Source organism: Oryctolagus cuniculus, chromosome 10 (genome assembly GCF_964237555.1).
Source record: "Oryctolagus cuniculus chromosome 10, mOryCun1.1, whole genome shotgun sequence".
Classification (NCBI taxonomy): domain Eukaryota; kingdom Metazoa; phylum Chordata; class Mammalia; order Lagomorpha; family Leporidae; genus Oryctolagus; species Oryctolagus cuniculus.
Window position 1 is genome coordinate 86,905,659 of NC_091441.1, and position 19,431 is coordinate 86,925,089.

Sequence of the window (19,431 nt, forward strand, 5' to 3'; positions counted from 1 at the left end):
CTTATGTTGTGCCACACATTGAAAACTTTTCTGGTCACTTAAATTCTCCACATCCAGCAACCCCACGTCAAGACCCTCCTTAGAGATGCTTGTGCTGACTTTTCCACCCCAGGGCAATTTCTCTCTCCTCTGAGTTCCCAGACTGCTCATAATTTCAGCCAGTCATTTAGGTACTAGATGTGCACTGCCTAGATTATTGTTTAATTTCTTACAAACGCATTTTTGTCTTGGTTCAGGTAGCAATAGACAATAGTTCACAAAACTCCAGGCTGTAGGGACCTCTTCTCTGTTAGCTTGGGCTTCCTCTGTGAGCGGTGATTGGATGGATCCCAAGGGCAAGCGTTCTGACAGAGACAGAGCAGCAGGCAACGTGCCCTCACCTTGAAGTCACATAGCATCATTGGGACCACCCTCTAGTGGTTGGAGCTGTCACAGCCCGCTCAGGAATAAGAGAAAAGAGAATAAGCTTTACTTTCAATGACGTAGTGACAAAGTTCTAGAGGAACATGTGGGGCCAGAAATATTGGTGTGATTATTCTGGAAAAATACCATCCACCACAGAAAGTAAGTGCTATGAGGGCAAGAAATTATGTCTGTTTTGTACTCTGTTTAGTTCCTTAGTCTAGGGAAGAACTGACTCCCAGTATATATTGTTTAATTTCTGTAAAATAAAATAAAGAATGTTGGTAGCAGGGCCTAGGGCTCATCAAATGCTTTGCTTTGTGGAGGATGAAACTGAGACCTCTTGATGAGAATGTATCTTCCCAAAGGGAGAGCCAGGACTACAGCTGGATTCCTGCTTCCAGTCTCTTGTTCCTCTCACACCCAAGATTCTGCTTCCCCTGGATGAAGTCACACAGTGCTCCTATCTAAAGTTTCACTTTTCATAGTCTGTTCCTTGTAACAATTGTGGTCCAAGAATGCTCAATGAAAGCTTCCAGAAAGAGACCATTTCTAAGTTTGAAATCCAAGGCTCTTCTGAGTAGTATGGTGAGATCTTGCACCATCTCATCGTCCCCTGCCCAGGTTGTGAATCATCCATCTGTCCAAGGTATCCAGGTTGTGAAAGCCAGCTGCCATTAGCTGTCTGGGTTAGTGGGATTGATTGTCCCACTAGCCATGACCTTATGTTAAACTAAGCCTTATTTTACTTAATATTGTCCTGAATACATGAGACCAGTAAAGCAGGAACTTGGGCATAAAACATGAAAGGACAGATTAACTCTGGTAATAGGAAGCAACACTGCAGGGCATATAGGAGAAAAACATAGTATTTCTAGGGTTCAGTTCTACCCTGTGGTTTCAGGCATTCCCTGGGGTCTTAAAATATATCCCTCATGAGTAAGGTGTGTGGGGAGGAGTACTGTACTGAGAAAATCTGAGAGCAAAAACCATATTATGATTCAACTTCTGACAATAATGAGAATTTTTGAGCTCTCAGAGGGTTCCTGAAAATAACAAAATATCAGTACTATAAATTGCTAGTTGTTAAGAAACTTGTAGGAGTGCCCCATATTCATAGAAATAGCTGGAAACCCAGAGAGCAATTATTACAGAATTGATCGCCTATGGCTCAACCCAATGAGATTCGGATTGTACTATGTTATGAGGTGGTAGTGAACCAAACGCTGTGATATTTTGGTAGGACCATTGATTGCCCTCTGAATAGGACTTGAAGCAATTTAAGCCAACAAGAGATCTTGCATAGGACCCCTGATGGAATTTTATGTGGCTCCTGTGAAACAGAGGTTTACAAAGTTGCTGGAGGCTGCTTGCAGCATTTTCATGTTCTCGTTTCAGAAGCCTGCACAGAGTTTGTGTTATGCAATTAAACCAATTTATTAGCAGGTTGGTATTAGATGATACTGTTAAATACCATCTACAGCTGAGAGAAAATAAATCAAAGGTCGGAGCAAAGCCTGCAACATTGCCCAGTTAGAATACTGATAAGACGAAAGAGAATGGAAATGAAAACTAGCAAGTAATTCTAAAGGAGAGAGGTAAAACACATCATCTTTGCCACTAGGTTTCCTGGACTCAAACAGCCCCTCTCTCACCTAACAGCTCTTTAACTTTCTGAGTTTTTCAAGCTCTCTCTCCCACAGTTTCCATAGTGGAGATAATCATATATCCTTGGCTTTGCTTGGAGATCACACAAATGAACAAATACAAAGCGTTAAGAGCAGTGCTTGAGACAGAACAATTGTGATGTAAATGTTAGCTATGATTATGATTATGCAAAGATTCATTCATCTGAACAGTTGAGCCTCCCTCAAGAACTGCTTATTTGCATCCACAGCCACATACCTGGCAGGTGCGAGAGCAAAGACGGAACTAGAAAAGTCCTGAATCCAACCTCTGTGTCTTGGCATCCCCATTGTGATGGCTCTTTTTTCTTTCCCAGAAGCTACACTTGCAGTTATCAGTGACTGATAGAACTAAGTACATGATGTTTCCTAGAGACACTGGAGAAGAAGAACGAATAAAAGTCAGTCTGGGAACCTAGATCTGAAGCTCACCACGCTGGATCACTTCCCTGAAGTCTGGCTTTAGGGAAAGGCAAGATAAGAAGCAGTCCACGAGACAACCAGAGCTGAAAGAATTAGAGGTTGGCAGGAAGCATGGGTCTCTGAAATAGGAAGTCTCATTATTCCTGCTCCCATGGTGGTTTCGGGGTTGATGATCACTTGTGTGTTTATCCTGCAAACTTCTTCTGTACAGAGGCCCACCTTCCTTGACTTTGGTGCCAAATCTCCTTTACACAGTGCTGTGGTGGTGCGTCCAACTCTAATCTCTCATCTCTTCCCAAGGATTGACTTCCAGCTTAGGGGGAAATGGACACCCAGGCTTGGCATGGTGTGAGCAGAAATCTAAGCTGTAGATCCATGTTACTCGAGGCCAAATTTTATTGAGCTCTACTCTTTGCTGCACACTCCACTGAACCCCTGGAACAATTCTGTGAAGCATACTGTTACTGTACCCATTTCATAAACAAGGAAACCCTGCTGTGATGAGTTAAACAACTTCCCAGAGTAGGTTAGGAAGTGCAGAGCTGACACTCAGACTAAGATCTGCCTGCTTCCAAAGCTCATACTCACAATCTTTGCAAAACTGTACATAACCCAGAATGCTTGTGGTGGCCTGCATAAGCCTTATTGCTCTGGCCTCCAGATTCCTCTCTGAATTTTGCTGTCTCCCTCTCTCATACCATTCCTGCCATGTTGGCCCCCTCAATGCTTCCTGAAGGTGCCCAGCCAGGCCTTGCCTTAGGCCATTTCCTGAGATGTTCCTGCCACTTCTGCCTCACATATTCCTTGAATTGCTCTCTTATCTCAATTCTTTACTCCCAAGTCACTTTCTCAGTGAAGCTGAATCTGACCTAATACTGAGGCTGCTTCCCCACCTGTCACTCACCTAATCCCTTTAACCAACTTGACTTTGTTCTCTTTTCTATCACACATATAACTTTCCTAACTACTATCTCAGTTACTTGTTTTCAGGTTTCTTGTTTATCTGTCTCTGTCAATAAAATGTATGTACACCCAATGAGTGGATGATACTTTGTTGAGCTCACCAATACACCTCAAGCACCAATAATAGGACCTGGCACAAAGTAGGTGCTCAATAAGTAGTCACCAAAGGGGATGAATGACCCATCTTCTGATGTATAATTGCTGTGTTTCACTTTTTCTCTCCTTTCCTCTTATCCTTAGAGGTTGCCACACGCCTGAATCATGCACTACAAAAATCTTAACATCTCTGAGTATTTATTTAGAATTTGAGTGAGTTCTCTTTATAGCCAAATGCAGCAATTTTCTACAGTCCTTTCGTTCTTTGCTTCCTTCACTCTTGCCTTCCTTCCCTTCACTCTTTCCTTCTTCTGTCTCCCATTCTTCCCTTCTTCCCTTCCATCATCTTTTCCTTCCTTCCTCCTGTCAAGATTTGATGAACTATCTACCATATGCCTGGCATTCTGCCAGTTTCTGGTAGAGATGGAATGATGAAAACTTCACAATTGTTGACCTCTAAGAGTTCCCTTATTGTCTTAGGTTAGACCCATCAGAAGAAGACCTGGAAGTAGAATGTGCTTGCGAGTGGTTTAGTCAATGCTCTTGGGAGAGACCAATGAAGGATTAAGGAAACCAAGATGGGGTAGAGTAAGAGCCAATAAACGATACCATTGCAGGCAGCTGCTTCGTCTCAGATTGATCCTACCAAAGAAGTCCAAAGTCTAAGTTACCTGAGGGTTTGTAGCCTAAAAGCAGGGGGGAGAGGCTTTCATATCCCTATGCCAGTCATTCCTGGGCCAAGGGCCACGCTTGGGGTGGAACTAAACCGTCGGCACTTCAACCTCTAGTTCAGGTTGCTCCAGCTGAAGGAGAACGGTGGGGGCTTTGCCAGGACAAGGGAGGGAGCCCAGGTAAAGGGGATTCTCAGGAGCCTGAGTGCATGCAGCACAGTGCCCCTTCCACTTACTTGTCATCATTTCAGCTTGGACTTGCATTGCTTTCTATTTGGTTCTGTATAGTATCTTCCCCCAACTCCTCACTCTGGTGTCCTGCCGATTTCTCCCATCCTCCATATAGTGCTTTTGTTGAGCACCTATAGTGGATTAAGCATTGCACCAGAGGCTGAACCTCAGGTCCCTGTTGTCATGGAGTCCACATCCTGCTGCTTGTTGAACCATGCCATGTAGCTCTACCGTACAGAAAGGTGTAGCCTAAGTCCCACATTTGGCGTTTATTCTTACTGAATACTTTAGCCACTTGGAGGACTTTTAATCATATTTCTTCAAAATGTATTTTTTCTCAGTTACTCAGTGGCTATTAGGGAATTTAGAAGTCATCCCAGTTTTGTGTAATCTGCAGATTTGTTGGGTACCAAGTCATTGACAGGAGTATTCTTAAGGCTTGTATGTCTACAGATGAAGTTCTGTGTCAGCACAGGTACAGGTTACTATCACTTCTGCTCACTGGTTGTACTGTTGTCCTATTTGGGTTATTCTTTTCCTTTTTGGTGTTTCATGGTGGATTTTGTCACATTCATTTAATACATTCCAGTCGTGGTGGATTTTTATGTTCTGAATTTTATAGCGTTTCATGGGAAAAATGTCTTCAGATGAGAACTCCTTTGTTCACATTTTGAATCCATCACAACTCAAATGTTTTCTGGAAAAGAGTGTTCTAAAAATCAGTTTCTGTGCTTATAAAATGAGGAAAATAAGACAGTATGTCTTACAGAGATGGTATGAGTAGCTGTTGGGTACCAAAAATAGTGATCAAATAAATGGGAGCCATTTCCTAGGATTTTCTCATTAAGAAAATAGTAGAAATTCTAGTTTTTATACCTTGGTCCATAAAAAAATACTACATTAGTCAATAATGCAGAGTAACAAAAAGATCCCAAAACTTCATTGTTACACAATAAATGTTTGTTTATGTAAGATAAGTCTGAGTGTCAACTAAACAATTCTGGTGATCTGGATTAAGCTCAGCTGATCTACTTTGCATCCCCTCATATGTCTGAGGTCAGCTTCTGCTGTAGCTGGGAGCTGGTTGATCTGGGATGGGAGTGGCTGACCCACCTGGTCTCTTCTTCTTATGGTCTCTCATCCTCCAGTAAGCTATCCTGAGTTTCCTTCTTTGCATCTTGGAAGTCCAAGATAGACACAAGCAGCATGTAAAGTCTCTTGAGAGGATGCCATTGGTTCTGCCACAAACTGTTGGCCAAAGCAAGTGACAGGACTGTCTGTATTCCAAGGAGTGTGTGGACTTGACTCCATCTCTTGATGGAAGATGCTTCATAGTTGCTTTGCAAAGGCAATAGTTATAGGAAAAGCCATTAATAGGAATCAAAATGCACTGAATCTACCTACTACAAAAACACTATTTTTTTTTTTTCATTCTGCATGCATACCTTCTTCCTAGCAAGCAAGGCCTTCACTACTCTTTCTTCATCATGCTAAGATGGTGCTGTTTGCCTTTCGTCTCCTGTCCTGGCTCCCCGTCTCAGGTCCCAAGAGCAGAAGAGTCTTCTTCCCTCTCATGTCTTCAAGCTATATGCTTACTTACAGTTTGACCCAAGTCTTACCTTTACCGTGGAGCCATCCCAGACTTGTCCTGAGTCCTTCATTCCTGAACACTTATTTACACTGATTAATTACTAACTACGAGTCATCTAGGCCAACTATGTTATAAATAGAAATGAAATGATACTGGGGATTTTTTTAATCCACTAGTTAAGACTAGGAGATTACAAACAAGAAAGAACACAGAGACAATTAGTACTCCTATAAAATGCTTTGAAAAAGGTTGGACTGTCAGATCAACCTGCTTACACATTTACATGCTGCATGATTTTGACAAATTATTCCAGCCCTGTGAACCTACAATATATAGTGTCTGTTAAATAAAATACTATGCTATAGATTTGTCTTGGATGTTGGACAAAAATACTGTATAAAAAGTGCTCAGTGCAGAGCCCTGACATGTACCACTTAGTAAATGTTATCTGCTGGTACAGCTAGCATTAGATGATGATAACAATTCATTCTTCTATCCTCTCTCCAAAGCTGTTGGCCAAACAAAGTGAATTAAATTCACCAGGTCATCCTTGGGTGTCTTTATTTTGACTGCCCAGATGAGTTACACTAGAAAGAACATTTTGCTGTTATTACCAGTTGGAAAAGGAAATACCAAATTTAATTTTGTAATGAGTATAGTATTTACTCATCTTGGCTTTTTTCATAATATTTAATGGACTCTAACCACCAGGATAACCCTTAGCTATTTGGTCGTCTTAACCATGATGATTGCCTCCTGAGAACTGGGTCTTCCATTTAGCTCCTAACCTGAGCTACACTTTTCTGGGTTAATCTGTTCCTCTCCCAAATATTGCCACCTGCAGATGATTAGAAACACTTCAGTGTTCCAAACCAAAGATGCCTTAAAACCTTTGCAATATGCAACAGATTTGTTTTAAAAGCAGGAAATTGCAAAATAATACACAAAATTTCTCATCAGCCAGACTGGAAGAATTGAATTGGGCTGTGGTGTTTCAAAGTAGTAGGGGCCATGATCATATTAGTTTAAATTAATTAATTTATTTGAAAAGCAGAGTGACAGAGGGAAATAGAGAGATAATACCTATATGTATTTCCCTCTGTCACTCTGCTTTTCAAATAAATTTATATATATACACACACACACACACACACACGCGTGCACATATGAGAGAGAGAGAGAGAGAGAGAGAGGGAGATCTTCGGTGGATAAAGCTGCTGCATGCAACACCAGCATCCCATACGGGCATCAGTTAGAGTACTAGCTGCTTCCCTTCAATCCAGCTCCCTGCTGATGGCCTGGGAAAAAGCAGCAGAAGATGGTCCAAGTGCTTGAGTCTCTGCAAGGACATAAGAGGCTCAGAAGAAGCTCCTGGCTCCTGACATCTATGTTACTCAGCCTTGACCATTACAACTGTTTGGAGAGTGAACCAGCAGATGAAAGATTCTCTCTCTCTCTCTCTCTCTCTCTCTCTCTCTCTCTCTCTCCCTGTAACTCCAACTTTCAAATTAAAATAAGTATTCCATCTTTTCTTTAAAAAGATATATTCTATCTGCTGGTTTACTCCCTAAATTCCAGCAAAATCCCTGCTGAATTCAGGAGCACAGAACTATATCTGGGTCCCCCCTCATGGGCAGTTAAAGCCCCAAATACTTGAGCCATCAGTGCCTTCCCAGGTGCCTTAGAATGAAGTAGCCCTGATTTGAACTGGAAACAAAGTAACCAGGTCTTGAATTGGCACTCTGACATGGGATGCTGGTGTCTCAAGTAGCAGCTTAACGCACTGCACCACCATGTGCACTCCCATGATTGTGTGACTAACAAATATATACTGAATAACACAGTGCCTGGCACACGACGGACCATCAGAAAGTGTATGTGGGGTGAATGAGTGAGTGAATGAACAAGTGAACAAATTGTATTACATTACATTTTCAAATTTCTGAGAACATTATTGCAGGTTTTAAGCTACTTTGAATTCTTTGAGGATCAAGGCAGGATATTAATTAATTTACTAAAATCCCCAGTTTATCAGTCTAAAGGCTCTCTCAAGAAAAGGAAATCAGATTAGATTACGAATAATTACCTTAGCTTTCTTCCTCTGGGGATTGTTCCCCTCTAATCTATAGCACAAATTGCCTTCAAATTAATCTTCTTGAAATTTAATCTTTTGTTAATTTGTTGCTAACACCATCTATCATATCTTTGTTTTACTTCTTCAACGCATTCATCAAGTATTTCACTTACACAATAACAACATTCTTCTAAAATATCATATTTCCATTTCAATGGGAGTAGGTAATTGTTGTGACTTCTGTGCCCAAAGTAGAAATGACTGATAAATGTATTATTTGATCAGGAAGACAAATACTTCTTATACTCTGGTTTTTAATTACATGTTATTTAAACAGTTAGGAAGAAAATACATATGTGTAACTACTTTGAAAAACAGAACATTGAGTCTAAGAAAACTTATTATCATATAGAGCTAAATGTTTACACAACCCTTTTAGTGTATTCTATTATAAAGAGTTATTAAATCAATAACCATTTCCTAGAATGTAAGGTTTACAGTAATATGATTAACACCTGCTACTTAGACATCACCTTGAAATGACTTCAAAAAGTTCATAGAATGTATAATATTTTATGGAAAGACTGTTCATGGGTTTCAGTTTTTTGCACCAAAATAAATTTACTTTTAATTCTACCTTTCCATACCTATTTTAAAGAACCCTTGTATCTGTATGTCAGTCACTATGGTAAAGGTTCTACATCTATCAATTTATGTAATCCTCACATGCCTATGAAGTAGTGACTGTTAGAATCTTAGAATTCAAGGCCGGTGCCATGGCTCACTAGGCTAATCCTCTGCCTGTGGTGCCGGTACTCTGGGTTCTAGTCCCAGTTGGGGTGCCAGTTCTGTCCCGCTTGCTCCTCTTCCAGTCCAGCTCTCTGCTGTGGCCCGGGAAGGCAGTGGAGGATGGCCCAAGTCTTTGGGCCCTGCACCCACAGGGGAGACCAGGAGAAGCACCTGGCTCCTGGCTTCGGATCAGCACAGCGCGCCAGCCATAGTGGCCATTTCGGGGGTGAACCAGCAGAAGGAAGAACTTTGTCCCTGTCTCTCTCTCTCTCACTGTCTAACTCTGCCTGTCAAAGCAAAACAAAACAAAAAACAACAAAGAATCTTAGAATTCATAGACAATGACCATGGAGTTCAGAAAGGTTAAGTAAAGCTAGCTCAAGGTCACCCATGTAGCAAGAAGCAGAGTGGAATCTGAAGGAGGCTGTCCAACATTGCCACCTCTTCTCAATCCCTAGTTGTACTGACCCCACATATTTTCTCTAAATAGCAGAGAGATGGACAGAGAAATGACTTTTCTATTTTCATAGCATGAGTGTTTCAATATATCTTCTTTGATACATTCTCTAAACAATATAAGCCTCTACACTGGACACTGCTAACCACTCTGAGTAGATCAGTGAGTACTGGCATAGAAGAAGGGGGGTGAGTACCAAAAGACTTCTAGCATCGAATGTGTATTATGTACTGCAGTAAGCACCTTATATAATTACATTTTTTAGCCAACACCCTAGAACTATTGCTAATACAGAGACTGCCACAGAGTAAGCATCATATATATGCTTACTCTGCAAAGTAAGATATATATACTCTTTGATTCAGTCAGAGCCTAACTAATACTGCCATGCAGGGACCATCAGGTGACAGATTTGGGAGATACCCAAGAAGCCCACTATTTGTGACATTCTGCAGAATTTGTACTACTCAACCTCCTAATCAAGAGAAGGATGAAAATATTCTATGTGAGTATGTATTATTAGATGGAAAAACAGTAATATAAACTTTTGAATCTTTTGTCAGACTATAGATACAGCTTAAATTTATTTTCTATAAACCAGAAATAATGGCCAAAATTTGTTTGTTAAAATATTAAATATTAATTGGATATAAATGGAATGTGAAACACAGTTCAGAGTCTAATTTTAGGGAGTATTGGTCAACGCTGTGGAATAGCAAGTAAAGTTACCACCTGTGATGCCAGCATCCTACATCATTGCTGGTTCAAGTCCCAGATACTCTACTTCTGATCCAGCTCTCTGCAAATGCACCTAGGAAAGCAGTGGAGGATGGCTCAAGTACTTGGTGCCCCTGCACCTATGTGGAAGACCCAGATGAGACTCTTGGCTCCTGGTTTCTGATCTGCTCAGCTCTGTCCTTGTAGGGTCCCGGAGTACAGAGGAAAAGGCTTGAGTGGTCGTATGGAAACAAAGAGATGACAAGAGCCCCCTTATAAGGGAGAGAATCCAAACACAGAAACCAGACTCATCATCACTACCAACTACATGTCTACCCCTATGGTGGTGGATCAAAACTTGAAGCAAGTATCTACAAAATAGAGCAGATCTGCTGACGATTTATCCCCAAACTACCTGCAGAATGCCCTTCCCTTCTATTTACCAACTCAATACTTTCCCAGAAATTCATATAAGGTTGGCAAACCCTTGGCCAGCAGTCACACATCCCCCTTACTCCTGCCTCTATCTTTTTATTCTCTGAGATTTCGAGTGTGGTGGGAGAAGAAACAGAGCCAGATATAGCTGTGGGTATTTTTAGATTGTTTCACCTCTGGCTGGGCTTGGCATAATAGCTACAAAGGGGAAAAATTCAGGAACTAATAGAAGCCCTGAAAAGCAAATGCAGAAGGGAAACTGTCCCTTCCACTCTCCAGACAAGGAAACACAGGCTGGATGGATGTAAATCACCTGCTGGAGGCATAGCTGGAATTTGAGCTCAGCTCTCTCTGCCTCCCCAGTGTGAACTCTTAGCAAGAGGAGGATAAAAGAGAAAGATTTCCAACATAAATGCCCCATTTAGATCTCAAACCAACCCAATGGAGAAATAGTGACAAAAATTAAGCAGCGGGGTTGATTACAGGCATTCTACTTCAGCAATGACTTGGGCACTTGACACAGCAGGGAGCTAAGACAAGTGACTGGGGTAGAGGGCTTGCGGTAGGTGCTGAACAGAATGTGTAAAAAAAAAAAACACATAAAAGCCAAAAACTGGTTCACACAATAGGCCATGGTGGTTTAAGACTGTTGGAAAATTTTAGAATTCCAAGGCTTTTTAAAAAAATTATTTATTTATTTGAAACTCAGAGTTAGAGAGAAGAAGAGATAGATGTATCTTACATCTGCTGGTACACTCCCCCGATAGTTGCAATGGCCAGCACTGACCAGGCTAAAGCTGGGAGCCAGGTCTCCCAAATGGGTAGCAGGGCCTAACCAGGTGGGTCATCTTCCATTGCTTTTCCCAGGCCATTAGCAGAGAGCTGGATCAGAAGTGGAACAGCCGGGGCTCAAACCGGCACCCATATGGAATGACGGCATCACAGGCAGCAACTTTACCTGGTGTGCCACAGTACCAGCTCCAGCAAGTTTGGTTTGTAATATTAATTAAACCAGAACTGAAATTATGCATCAAATAGAGGGAAAATATTACTGGCCCAAAACATGACCTTGTTAATAAGCATGACCCTAGAATCAAAGAATTAACATTAAAAAGACACAAACCGGAAGTACTGTTGCATGTTAGGGGTCCTTAGAAAAATGATTAAAAATACAAAAAAAAGGCAACAATGCTATAACCCAAGAGCAATTCAGAGAAGTAAACTTTGATAGATGAAGATTCTTTCTACACTAAAGGAAGACCAAGGAATGACACAGGATGCAAAAGAAATGAGAACCTAGCCAAAGACTTAGGAGACATCTAAACTAAATGTATGGTAGTCCCATGAATTGGATCTTGGAACAGAAATACGATCTTAATGGGAAAATAGGAGAAATTCAAATAAGGGAACTTAGCTGTAAAGTAATTTACCAATATCAGTTTCCTAGTTTTGACAAACGTTTGATTTTAATGAACAAAACAAGATACTAGATGAAGAGAATAGAGGAACTTGTTGTACTACCTTTCCAAGTTTTCCATAAATCTAAAATTGTTCAAAAAGTAAAAAAGCTACTTTAAAATACCCTTCATTGCCCACTGCAATGCTTTTGCAAGGTTCTTCCAATTCAGGGTTTACTTTCTCCATCGCCATAGCAACCTGTATCCGGTAACACGTGGTAGGGTTTCAAGAGAAGAGGATGAAACAAATTGACCCTGGTTCCCAGTCAAGGGATTTTGTCCAAAAAGAGCTCCTACAGCTAGTTTGTGTTGTCAGTACTTGTTGTCCTAAGATGTAGAACACACACAGGTGAACTTGGAAAACAGTCCAGTTAGTGTCTCATCCTTAAGGATGTTACTTGGTCTATATGTGTTGCACCTGTCTTCAAAAATCAACAATTATAAAATATTCATAATACATCATTATAAACATCCCGTAATGAGAAGCCAGGCAAAACTTTCTAAGAAAAAGACACTGTGGGAAGGTGTGAACCATTTATTGGAGTTAGAAAGCTGTTAAGATGCCTAAGTTAGAGATCAAAGGAAAAAGAAATACTGGCCTAATTCCTATTGTCTTCAAGAGTGCAGAGGAATCACTCACACACACACACACACATTCACACACCACACTCAAGTGATCATAACAGAAAAAAATCCGAAAAGCAGTGAGGACATGGCTTGCTGTCTTCTGAGGATTCCAATATTTGGCATTAAGTAGTTACATATTAGATACCCATGATGTGGTAATGACACGGACACATTGAAGTTCCCCACCTGTTGATGGTTGGACTTAACAGTACCATGCTGTGAAAGTGTAATGCATTCAGTGGAAATCAGACTTCTGCAACGTTCATCTTTTCCCACGCTAGCATTATGTGGTATAATCTCTCTTTCAATGTGGGCCAGTGACAACAAAAAAAGTACTAAAAAAGTACTGCTCTTTTTTAGGTTAAGTATAAATTTACTTGATAAGCAGAGTGACAGAGAGAGAGAGAGATCTTCCATCCTCTGGTTCACTCTCCAAATGATTGCAACAGCCAGGATTGGTTGAGGTTGAAGCCAGGAGCCAGAAACTCCATCCAGGTCTCCCACATGGATGGCAGGGACCCAAGTCCTTGGACCATCTTCTGCTGCCTTCTCAGGTGCATTTGCAGGAAGCTGAATCAGATGTGGAGAATCCAGGACTCAAACTACCACTCGAGCAAGCCCAGTTGGCAGTTTAGCCTGCTGTGCCACAACACTGGCCCTGGAAATAAGGCTCTTAGAAATCCACGTGGTCGTGCGAAATAACTAACACTACAGTGTGCTGTGGTGCTCAACTGATATGATTGGCAGCTTAGATGTGTGAAAAGAACCTTGAGAGATGGTTTGTGGGGCAGCAGGTTAATCTAGCATCTGCAACACTGGTTTCCTATATTGGAGAACCAGTTCCGGTCCTGGCTGCTGTGATTCTGATCCAGTTCTGGCTGCTGCAGCTATTTGGAGAGTGAACTAGCGGATGGAAGGTCTCTTTCTGTCTTTCCCTCTCTCTCTCACTCTTTCAAATTAAAAAAAAAATTTTTTTCAACTTCCAATATTCTCAAATTGCAATAGATTTATCAAGTTGTGCTTTCATATTAAGTCAAAGAATATTTCTACATATCCTTTTCACTTAGAGAATGACTTACTTTTTCTTTAATAAGTATCTTTAATAAACTGCCCAACAGAAAACTATGTTTTGGCTGGTGCCGCGGCTCACTAGGCTAATCCTCCGCCTGTGGTGCCACCATACCGGGTTCTAGTCCCAGTTGGGGTGCCGGATTCTGTCCCGATTGCTCCTCTTCCAGTGCAGCTCTCTGCTGTGGCCCGGGAAGGCAGTGGAGGATGGCCCAAGTGCTTGGGCCCTGCACCCCATGGGAGACCAGGAGAAAGCACCTGGCTCCTGGCTTCGGATCAGCGTGGTGCACCGACCACAGCGCGCCGACCACAGCACGCCGGCCGCAGCAGCCACTTAAGGGGTGAACCAACAGAAAAAGGAAGACCTTTCTCTCTGTCTCTCTCTCACTGTCCACTCTGCATGTCAAAAAAAAAAAAAAAGAAAAAAGAAAAAAAGAAAAGAAAAGAAAACTATGTTTGTTGGAATGTATGGGATTCCTCAACATGTGAAATTAAGAAAAAATACTATATTGCAAGCTGAATTTAGTATACACTGAGGAAAGTATGTAAGTTTCAGCATATGATAGCCAGGTAAACAGATTGCTGATTTTAATTTATTTATACTTATCTGAAAGGCAGAGAGACACAGACAAAGAGATCTTCTATCACCCGATTTACTCCACAAATGCCCACAACAACCGAAGCTGAAGTGAAAGCTGAGAGCCAGGAACTCAGTCCAAATCTCCTGCATAGGTGGCAGAGATCCCTCACATCCTTGGGTCACCACTTAATGCTTCCCAGAGTGAGTATTAGCAAGGAGCTGGCTCAGAAGCGAAGTAGCTGGGACCCAAAACAGACGTCCTGCCGTGTGGTGCAGGCATCTCCAGCAGTGGCTTAACCACTGCACTAAAATACCCAACCTGGACTTTTTTACTTTAAAAGTAATGCGGTAGAGAATATTCTCTCTGACTCCTTTGAATGATGTCTAAGACAGAGAGGGTGAATGTCTTTCATTATTATCTGTAATAATATATAACATTCTCTCTCTATAGCACTGTAATTCTTTTTTTTTTTTTTTTTTTTTTTTGACAGGCAGAGTGGACAGTGAGAGAGAGAGACAGAGAGAGAAAGGTCTTCCTTTGCCGTTGGTTCACCCTCCAATGGCCGCCGCTGCAGCCGGCGCACCGCGCTGATCCGATGGCAGGAGCCAGGATCCAGGTGCTTTTCCTGGTCTCCCATGGGGTGCAGGGCCCAAGCACTTGGGCCATCCTCCACTGCACTCCCTGGCCATAGCAGAGAGCTGGCCTGGAAGAGGGGCAACCGGGACAGAATCCGGCGCCCCAACCGGGACTAGAACCCGGTGTGCCGGCGCCGCAAGGCGGAGGATTAGCCTATTGAGCCACGGCGCCGGCCTAGCACTGTAATTCTTACTAAGAATAATTGAGGAAAAATAATTTAACAGATGGAATTTACTAATTCCTCACTGCAAAACAGAGAGTTAAGTCAATTTCATATTGCAGCAGCCTGGAAGATTAAGTAAATAGCTTCTTTTCGAGAAAGAATGGACAGGAGAAAGAGATGGATGCACAAAGAGGGAGAAAGGGAAGAGGTAAGAGAGGGAGGAGGAAAGCAGATCTGTTAGAAACAGATACTGCCAGGGGTTTAATTTAATATGCCAACATTTCTTCTCCCACTCAGAACGCTTAAAACAGTGATCCTTTTCCAGGAAAACTGAGTTAGGGAAACACTCCCACAGTTAGATGCTGCTTTCTAAGAGAAGGAAAACAGTGATAGAGTAGTCTATTCGGTCCTTGTTAGACAGTAACAAGCCGTTCTGCTGGTCTCTCATTAGAAACGCCATCCTGAAGGAGAGACTTAGCAGACAATGTCTATCTTCTCTCTGTGCTTGGACTTTGTTTTTATTTTCAGTCACACAAAGTTGGTTCTGAAGGTCAGAAGGATCTGAGCAATACCTGTACTCATCTGCCAGATAATTCTGGCCACAAACCAAACAACAAAAACTCAGTTTTTGCCTTAAAACTCCTTGTTACTGAATTGATTTAGAAGGTGTTTTTTTTTTTTGTTTGGTTTTTTTTTTTTTGTTTTGTTTTTTGTTTGGACAGGCAGAGAGTTAGTAGACAGTGAGAGAGAGAGACAGAAACCGAGAGAAAGGTCTTCCTTTTTCCATTGGTTCACTCCCCAAGTGGCTGAAATGGCCAGTGCGCTGCGCTGATCCGAAGCCAGGAGCCAGGTGCTTCCTCCTGGTCTCCCATGCGGGTGCAGCGCCCAAGGACCTGGGCCATCCTCCACTGCACTGCTGGGCCACAGCAGAGAGCTGGACTGGAAGAGGAGCAACAGGGACAGAATCCAGTGCCCCAACCGGGACTAGAACCCTGGGGTGCCAGTGCCACAGGTGGAGGATTAGCCAAGTGAGCCATGGTGCAAGCCTTTGAAGATGTATTTTTAAAGTAGAAATGTAAAAAGGTTCATGTAAAATTAAATAAAAAAGATAAACTTATTTGGTACAAAATATTTTGAACTCTGGAGCCAGCATTGTGGCATAGCGGGTAAAGCCGCTGCCTGTGATGCTGGCATCCAATATTAGTCCTGATTCATGTCCCAGCTGCTCTACTTTTAATCTAGCTCCCTGCTAATGGCCTAGGAAAAGCAGCAGATGATGGCCCAAGTACCTCAGCCCCTGACACCCATATGGGAGACCCGGATGAAGCTTCTGGTTCCTAGCTTTGACCTAGCTTAGCCCTGGCTGTTGAGTTGTTTGGAGTTTGAAACAGAGGATGGAAGATCTATCTCTCCCTCCTCTGTGTAACTCTGACTTTCCAATAAATAAATAAATCTTTTAAAAATGTTTTGAAATCTATGCATAAGAAGGGTCTTCAGAAAGTTCACGTTTGGAATGGGCATTTGGTGCAGCAGTTAAGATGTCACTTGAAAGGCTTCCCTCCTATTAGAGTGTCGGACTGATTTCCATCTCTCTGCTTCCTGTTGCAGCTTCCTTGCAATGCATACCCTGCAAAGCTGCAGGTGACAGTTCAAGTCTTTGGGTCCCTGACACCCATGTGGGAGACCCTGATTGGATCCTAATCTCTTGGCTTCAGGTTGGTGCATTCCTGGTTGTTGTAGGTATTTGGAGAGTAAACTAACAGATGGAAGATTTCTCTCCCTCTTTCTACTTCTTCTACATAAAATTTTTAAGTTGATGAAAATTCATATCCATGTGTATTTCTTTGTGTGCATTTCTGTGAACATTATTTTTTGTTTTTGCTTTTGTTTTTGTTTGACAGAGTTATAGACAGTGATAGAGAGAGACAGAGACAACCTTCCATTGATTCACTCCCCAAATGGCCGCTATGGCTGGCGCTGCACCGATCTGAAGCCAGGAGCCAGGTGCTTCCTCCTGGTCTGCCATGTGGGTGCAGGGCCCAAGCACTTGGGCCATCCTCCACTGCCTTCCTGGGCCACAGCAGAGAGCTGGACTGGAAGAGGAGCAACCAGGACTAGAACTGGCACCCATATGGGATGCCGGCGCCACAGGCAGAGGATTAACCAAGTGAGCCACGGCGCCGGCCCCACTGTGAACATTTTGGAGACCCTTAATATGCACAAATTTCAAATTTTTGTGCAAGACAATTGATACATAAGTAAATATATACCAAAGTAGCATATATAAATGTGTTTATATTGCATTTGTTTATGGATAGTCATGTACCAATGCTTTATTTTCAGGAGAAATACCAAAAACTAAGATTACTGGTTCAAGGAAGCAACTTACTTCACAACCCAGATGTAGAGAATATTACAACTACAAATATCCAGTTTTTCCTCCTTTCATCTTTGGGACTCAGTGAGAGTCATATAGTAACACAAAAATGTAATGGTCTAAAGAATTCAAAATTAATTTGGTGGCACGAAATATCCTCTACATGACAGAACCAAGCAAAGTCTCCAACTAAACTTAACGGGAAGAGCTTTTCATAGCATTTCATAAACCAAAGTCAGAGAGTAACTTCCTAGACTCTTCTCCAACAGAGTTTACTCTCAACCACCACCACAACTTCTTAGTAACAAGAATAGAAAAGAGGCTTCTAATAGTGTCTTAACTGGGGCACATGTCTCCTTTGGAATGCTAAGGTTAAACCAATACGAATTATTTCCATCCTGAAGAATCAAGGCACCTAGATGCTTAAACAAAGAAAACGTGAGACTGAATCCTTCTTTGCAAGGGTAGGGGGCCACTTTTAGAAATACTAGCAGTTTTCTAAACAACTGGTTGAGGGGCAATGCCAACAATAAAAAGAAAGCCATCATTTGTCTTCACAACTATGCAGCAGTCTTTAATGTCAAGAAGGCCTGCTAGAGAAAGACAGCAGGTCAATTCTCTTAAGTATACTAGATTTTTATACTATGCATCAATTCTTGTATGATTATTAAAGTCAAATGTCAACAGAAGCCTTGGAACAGAGATGGCTATAAAATAGGTCAACCCTATGGGCCTTCCCCCTGCCTGGTGGAGGCAGGATTTTTATGAAGAAAGCCACTTGCTGCTCAGCATTATGGAAACAACTTTGGAGGAGAATCCAGGATACTTAATAACATTGAAGAACTCCTGAAGTTGCCTAAGAAAATAGGGATAATCTTGTCCCTTGCTCCCTTTGCTTCATGGCAGTCAATGAAATAACAGATCCAGAAGAACTGAGGCCAATATAAGTATGGAGATTAAGACCCTAGACCCTGAGTTAATCCAACCTCAGACTACAGCTTTCCTAGTTAATTCCTGGATAATCTTCATCCTGTTATTTACCTTCTGAACTTCACCTTCCAAAAAGGGGATAATATGCTTACTTTCATGACGGATTTCCGCACAAGATGAGATCATGCCTTCATCAAAGGTGCTTGGCACAGAGTAAGACCACAGTAAAGGAGAGCTAATATTTGTAGAGTCACAGAAAGCTCTAGCTTTTTTCCAAGCTCACAAGACCTTTTCCTTCCATTCAGGAACTGCTCTTCTTCCTCTACTGAGCTTCTTTTCTTGTTAATTTCCATTTTCCTTGTCTCTGAGAAGTAAATAGAGGTCTTGGTGCTAGAATTGATGCTGCAGAGAAGGTACGAGAACATGAGGTTCAGGTTGTGATTGGATTGGAAGCCACGTACTTGAGCTCCCAGGTCCCCCCTCCACCTCCAGGCCACCACTCCAACAACATATTAACTTCTGGTTGCTGTGCAAACCGGGACAAACCAACAGATTAAACAATAGCAGAGGCAGCCAGGTTCAGGGAGAGACATTATCCTGAATTCATTTTGAAACCAAGTATGTGAGTTTGGGGGAGGTTAAGGGACCAGCAAAATATATTCCCTTGTGTTGACCTTTCACCAGCTCCCATGCCATCTTGCTTTCTCCCCATTTTCCCTAAGATAAAAAGGTAAATTTTATTTTGTAAATCAGTCACCCTAGGTCAAGATTAAAAGCCAGTTTGTACTGAACAGGGTTGGAGAGGGATCTTTCCACACTAGCTCTGGAGTAAGAACAACTCTGACCTTGGATTAAATCTAAGAGCATGGTCAAAATAATTTTCATTTGAAACAGGTTGGAAAGCCCTGTAATGTGGTGCTAGACCCAGGGGCTGGCAGCCCCCTCAGGAGATGCATCAGACAGACTCTGCTAATAGTAATAGCTGTCATCCAGTATTAAATTTTCCTTTTTTTGCCTGGTGATTTCTTCTTCTATTGTCCACGTTTCCCATTAGGTCA